The sequence below is a fragment of the Bison bison genome, unplaced genomic scaffold, assembly GCF_000754665.1.
Source record: "Bison bison bison isolate TAMUID 2011002044 unplaced genomic scaffold, Bison_UMD1.0 scf7180017864517, whole genome shotgun sequence".
Lineage (NCBI taxonomy): Eukaryota > Metazoa > Chordata > Mammalia > Artiodactyla > Bovidae > Bison > Bison bison.
Window position 1 is genome coordinate 8,108,468 of NW_011495070.1, and position 6,957 is coordinate 8,115,424.

Below are 6,957 nucleotides of genomic sequence, written 5' to 3' on the forward strand. Positions count from 1 at the left end.
GACCCCATAGATGGCAGCCCACCAGGCTCCCCTGTCCCTGGGATTCTCCAAGCAAGAACACTGGAGTGGGTTGCCATTTCCTTCTCCAATGCAGGAAAGTGAAAAGTAAAAGTGAAGTTGCTCAGTCGTGTCCGACTCTTCGCGGCCCCATGGACTGCAGCCTACCAGGCTCCTCCATCCATGGGATTTTCCAAGCAAGAGTACTGGAGTGGGGTGCCATGGCCTTCTCCGGTGTATATACATAGATGTGTGTAAAACTTTGTAGGACAAATGAGCTTCAATCTCACAATAATATTACCATGAGGGAAATAGAAGTTTGTTAATAAAGGAAGGGGCTTCCCTGGTGGCTCAGTGGTAAAGACCCCGCCCGCCAGTGCAGGAGACCTGGGTTTTATCCCTGGGTCGAGAAGATCCCCTGGAGAAGGAAACGGCAACCCACTCCAGTATTCTTGCCTGGAAAATCCCATGGACAGAGGAACCTGGGGTGTTACAGTCCATGGGGTTGCAAGAGTCGAACACTACTTAGTGACTAAACAACAGCAAATTAAACACTAAGACTTTCCCAGTTTTTAAAAAAATATTTAGGTATTTCTTTGGCCGCACTGGGTCTTAGTTGTGGCATGAAGGATCTTTCATTTGGCGTGCAGGCTTCTCTCCAGTTGTGGCGTACAAGTTTAGTTGCCCTGAGGCACCATGGGATCTTAGTTCCCCGACCAATCAGGGATCAAATCTATGTCCCCTGCACTGGAAGGTGGATTCTTAACCACCGACCACCAGGGAAGTCCCTAAAAATCATTCTTCTTGCTCTGCCCATTTGGAAAGAAAATGGAATTCCAAAGGAGATTCTGAAACCTCCATGTCAACTTGTGTGTATTTTTAAAGCGACTCCATCTTCTACTTCATTTTCAAAGGCATCTCATGTGTTGCTTAAAGAAGTCAGTATACCTGATTGTTAACTTCACTTAAGCAGGTATCACAAATTCCCTTATTGCATGCTGCATCTTCTTTATGTTACCAGCTCTTGAAGAAATAACCCAGGGTAACACTCCAAAATATATTACGCTTTTTTTCTCGTAGACTCTCTCAAAGGTCTTCTCAGCTTAAATGAACATCTCTTTGATTGATTTCTCCAAGAAGGATCCAGTGAATTCAAATGTCTCTCCCTTATTTTCCCCTTGTTCTGACATACAGGTCTTTCTCATATTGAGAAGAGATATTGTGTTGTATTACGCTGGAAATGGCTGACGTTTCAATACAAATTACAGAGGAAGAATGTCCCAATATGTGATGCTAAACCTTCTTTTTGTCTTTTGATGAAATTTCATAACATATATTGTTTCATATCAAGATGTGCAAAACTTCAAATGTCTATACTATCCTCTATTTCTCATTCTTAGGTCTAAATTTGGGGCAGGAGTTGTTGGAGGGACTGAAATATTGCACATGGTTCATAGATGTTGACAGTATAACAAAGGAAGCTGTAAATCATATACAAAACCCAGCAAATGGGAAAAATAAATTTTATCCCTCATATATTTTACGTTCCTTGCCCCTTGGAATATCAGTAAGTGCTGAGAAGTTAGTCTATGGAGAAACAAGCAGTAACTTAATTATAAACATTTTTATATGCTTTTTTAAAATCAGACATCTCTAGCGGCTGAGTGGTAAAGAATCCGTCGGCCAATGCAGGAGACAGGAGTTTGATCTCTGGGTCGGGAAGATCCCCTGGAGAAGGAAATGGCAACCCATTCCAGTATTCTTGCCTGGGAAACCCCATGGACAGAGGAGCCTGGTGGGCTACAGCCCACGGGATTGCAAAGAGTCAGATGCAATACGAGCACATATTATGGTGTAGGAAGTTGAAGAGATTTGAAGTCGAAGAAAACGTGATTACACTGAAGGTTTAGAAAGACTGTGTAAGCATCAGCTTAGAAGAGTAACTAGAGGGTGTGAAGAGTAGATAGACTGGCTACAATCCAGCAACCTGTACTGTAATCAAATCTTTATCCCATTCAGACTAACCGATAGCCAGAGGTCTACTCTGATGGCTGCCTTCCGACTGGTAAAAGAATATATGCAAGCATGCTCAGTCGTGTCCGACTCTTTGTGACCCCATGGGCTGTAGCCCTGCCAGGCTCCTCTGTCCATCGGATTTTCCAGGCAAGAATACTGGAGTGGGTAGCCATTTCCTTCTCCAGGGGATCTTCCCAACCCAGGGATTGAATCCGTGTCTCTTGTGCCTTCTGCACTGCAGGTGGATTCTTTACTGCTAAGTCATTGGGGAAGTAGACCCCAATTAAGGAGAGTCACCTTGGAGCTGCCAGAGTCAGGGACTATAAATCCACAGATAATCTTCCATCCGGGCTTCCCAGGTGGTGCTAGTGGTAAAGAATCCACCTGCCAATCAATGCAAGACATGCTCAGTTATGTCCAACTCTTTGCAACCCCATGGACTGTAGCCCACCAGGTTCCTCCGTCCATGGAATTCTCCAGCCAAGGATACTGGAGTGGGTAGCCATTCCCTTCTCCAGGGGCTCTCACCAACCCACAGATGGAACCTGGGTCTTCCACACTGCAGTGAGGAGGATAGATCAAATATTAATATAAGAGTCTAATAAAACCCTCTTGGACATTCAGATGAATACAGAGCTGAACTAAGAAAGTATAACTGAGAATAGATAGAGGAACAGAGATTAAAAGGTGCTCAGAAAGAAACAATGGATTGACTTCAGTAACTGGAGGTGGGTCATAGGCAGGCAGGAGGAATCAAAGATGACTCGTTTCTGGCTTCAGGTACTGGATGGATATTGGTATTACCAATTAAACTAAGAAATAACAAAGGCAGACAGGTTATGAGGAGAAAGTAGTCTAGTTTCTGAAGTGTGACAGAATCTGATACACGGTATTCAGTCATAAAATAAGTGAATTCACTAAACAATAGATTATTGTCAACCCGGTCCTGGCATTAGTCTAGCCAATACTTTGCCCTTGAGGAATTCTAAGAACAGCTACAGGATTTTTGTTTACAGATCTTGGTCTCCCTGTGAGGTAGAGGAGGGGAAGCAGTTGTGAACCCAGGAAGCCCAAATAGTCCACAGCTTGGCCCTCAGCCGTCTACTCCCAGAGACACTGAGCAGACCCAGATGTCTCCATCTGAGCCAGTCCTAAGCTCACAGGGACAGCTCCCAGGCCCCACCTCCTCTCCTCACTTTGCGTCTCCTTATAAATTCCTTTGTCTGGCTGTGTAAGCATTTTTTTTTTTTTTTAAAGAATTGGACTGTCAAGAATATCTTAAACAAAAGACATAGGGCCTGAAACATTAGGTAAACGAGTCATTTTAAAGCAGAAAACAGCATGAAATGCTTTGTACTCACCACATCAACTGCTATTCTTTTCAGGTTAGAAGTTGATGCTGTAACGAAAGAGCCGTCTTGTAGTACGGGTCATGAGGAACACACAGAGGAGGTACAGAATGAGGCAGTGACCAGGACTCCCCACGAGGTTCACTGGTAGATTCTTGAACCGAGTGAGCTCTGAGTTGAAGTCCCCTTGACAAAGCTTCTGTCAGAAACCAGGCCAAGCTGCTCCATGTCTGGGGACAGGGGAGTGAGGAGACGTCTAGCCACCCTCGCTACTGACTAGGACAGGAACGTACTGGGAGTTGCCCTCTGCGTGGCCGCCAGGGTTCCCGGTCTGCATCCTTTGGTGGGGATGAGGATGCTGTTGGCAGTGAACCTTCTCGTTGTCCGTGGCTCCCATGGTGGCATGTGCACACAGCTTACCCACCTCCCACCCAGACTTGAAGTAATGCACGATGGGAGGATGTGGCTACATCTGTGGTTTCTCTGGGGGCACTCATTTCCCCAGCATTCAGGCTCCATATGGTCTCTCTCCCTTTCCCCCAGCAGTAAATTTCTCTTTTGAATTTTCATATATGAAAGCTCTGGGCTTCCCAGGTAGCACCAGTGGTAAAGAACCCACACGCCAATGCAGGAGAGGCAAGAGACATGAGGTTCGATTCCTGGGTTGGGAAGATCCCTTGGAGGAGGAAATGGCAACCCACTCCAGTATTCTTTCCTGGAGAATCCCATGGATAGAGGAGCCTGGAGGGCTATCGTCCATAGGGCCTCAAAGAGTTGGACACAAATGTAATGACTTAGCACACACACGTGAATCTGAAAGCTTCACTAAGGCCGGTGCCCAGTGCTCTGAGGCTGGAAGCCCACTGGGATGGCAGATCAAGTCTATTACCATAGACACATTGAGCCCATCATTGGGGATGGTGTGATAGTTATTAGCATCACAGCGGAAGTGACCATTCAAAGAAGATGGTCACTCATAATACACTGAAATCAAAGAGAATAACCCATAGAAATACTAAAAAGACATAACACAACCATTAGAAACTTGAGAGGAAGTTTAATGCTGTTTGAAATGCCCTGTTTGCCTTCTGGAGGCCAGAGAAGGAAGACGTTAACAAGATGGACTCATAGGTTGAACTGGCAATAATAAACTCAAAGGCTCAGGGCTCCTCCACGTGTAGCCTTTAGAAGCAAACAGACTAGAAATTGCCATTGTAAAATATATTGACGCTGGGATAAAACCATTGTGAGCTGTTTGAACAAATAAGGACAGTATTACAACAGAGCATCAAGAGAAACATGTTTTCAGGGTGATGTATTGTTCATTTATAATTCTGTTCTCAATGATAATGGAAAAGTCTGGCTCCTCTCACTTAGTTCAGTTGCTCAGCTGTGTCCGAATCTTTACAACGCCATGGACTGCAGCATGCCAGGCCTCCCTGTCCGTCACCAACTCCCGGAGTTACTCAAACTCATGTCCATTGAGTCGGTGATGCCATCCAGCCATCTCATTCTCTGTCGTCCCCTTCTCCTCTTGCCTTCAATCTTTCCCAGCATCAGGGTCTTTGCAAATCAGTCAGTTCTTCACATCAGGTGGCCAAAGTATTGGAGTTTCAGCTTTAGCATCAGTCCTTCCAATGAATATTCAGGACTGATTTCCTTTAGGATGGGACTAGTTGGATCTCCTTGCAGTCCAAGGGGCCCTGAAGAGTCTTCTCCAACATGACAGTTCAAAAGCATCAATTCTTCGACACTCAGCTTTCTTCACAGTCCAACTCTCACATCCATACATGACTACTGGAAAAACCATAGCTTTGATTAGATGGACCTTTGTTGGCAAAATAATGTTTCTGGCTTTTGAATACGTTGTCTAGGTTGGTCATAACTTTTCTTTCAAGCAGCAAGCGTCTTTTAATTTCATGGCTGCAGTCACCATCTGCAGTGATTTTGGAGCCCAGAAAAATAAAGTCTGCCACTGTTTCCACTGTTTCCCCATCTATCAGCCATGAAGTGAGGGGACCAGATGCCATGATCTTAGTTTTCTGAATGTTGAGCCTCAAGCCAACTTTTTCACTCTCCTCTTTCACTTTCATCAAGAGGCTTTTTAGTTCCTCTTCACTGTCTGCCATAAGGGTGGTGTCATCTGCATATCTGAGGTTGTTGATATTTCTCCCAGCAATCTTGATTCCAGCTTGTGCTTCATCCAGCCCAGCATTTCTCATGATGTACTCTGCATATAAGTTAAATGGGCAGGGTGATAATATACAGCCTTGATGTACTCCTTTCCCGATTTGGAACCAGTGTGTTGTTCCATGTCCAGTTCTAACTGTTGCTTCTTGACCTGCATACAGATTTCTCAAGAGGCAAGTCAGGTGGTCTGGTATTCCCATCTCTTTAAGAATTTGTTGTGATTTACACAGTCAAAGGCTTTGGCATAGTCAATAAAGCAGAAATAGATGTTTTTCTGGAACTCTCTTGCTTTTTTGACGATCCAGCAGATGTTGGCAATTTGATCTTTGGTTCCTTTGCCTTTTCTAAAACCAGCTTGAACATCTGGAATTTCACAGTTCACATACTGTTGAAGCCTAGCTTGGAGAATTTTGAGTATTACTTTATTAGCATGTAAGATGAATACAATTGTGTGCTAGTTTGAGCAGTGTTTGGCATTGTCTTTATTGTAAAGTAAAATAAATAAATTAATTAATTAAAAAATAAAATAAAAATTGCCATTCAAACTAAAAAAAAAAAAAAGTGACCTTTTCCAGTCCTGTGGCCACTGCTGCGTTTTCCAAATTTGCTGGCATATTGAGTGCAGCACTTTCACAGAATTATCTTTTAGGATTTTAAATAATTCAACTGGAATTCCATCACCTCCACTAGCTTTGTTCATAGTGATGCTTCCTAAGGCCCACCTGACTTCTCATTCCAGGATGTCTGGCTCTAGGTTGGTGATCACATCATTGTGATTATCTGGGTCATAAAGATCTTTTTTGTATAGTTTTTCTGTGTATTCCTGCCACCTCTTCTTAATATCTACTGCTTCTGTTAGGTCCATACCACTTCTGTCCTTTATTGTGCCCATCTTTGCATGAAATATTCCTTTGGTATCTCTAATTTTCTTGAAGAGATCTCTAGTCTTTCCCATTCTATTGTTTTCCTCTATTTCTTTGCATTGATCACTGAGGAAGGCTTTATCTCTCCTTGCTATTCTTTGGAACTCTGCATTCAAATGGGTATATCTTTCCTTTTCTCCTTTGCCTTTCTCTTCTCTTCTATTCACAGCTATTTGTAAGGCCTCCTGAGACAACTATTTTGCCTTTTTGCATTTCATTTCCTTGGGGATGGTCTTGATCCCTGCCTCCTGTACAGTGTTACAAATCTCTGCCCATAGTTCTTCAGGCACTCTATCAGACCTAATCCCTTGAATCTATTTGTCACTTCCACTGTATAATCGTAAGGGATTTGATTTAGGTCATACCTTGAATGGTCTAGTGGTTTTCCCTACTTTCTTCAATTTAAGTCTGAATTTGGCAATAAGGAGTTCACGGTCTGTGCCACAGTCAGCTCCCGGACTTTTTTTCCCCCAACTGTATAG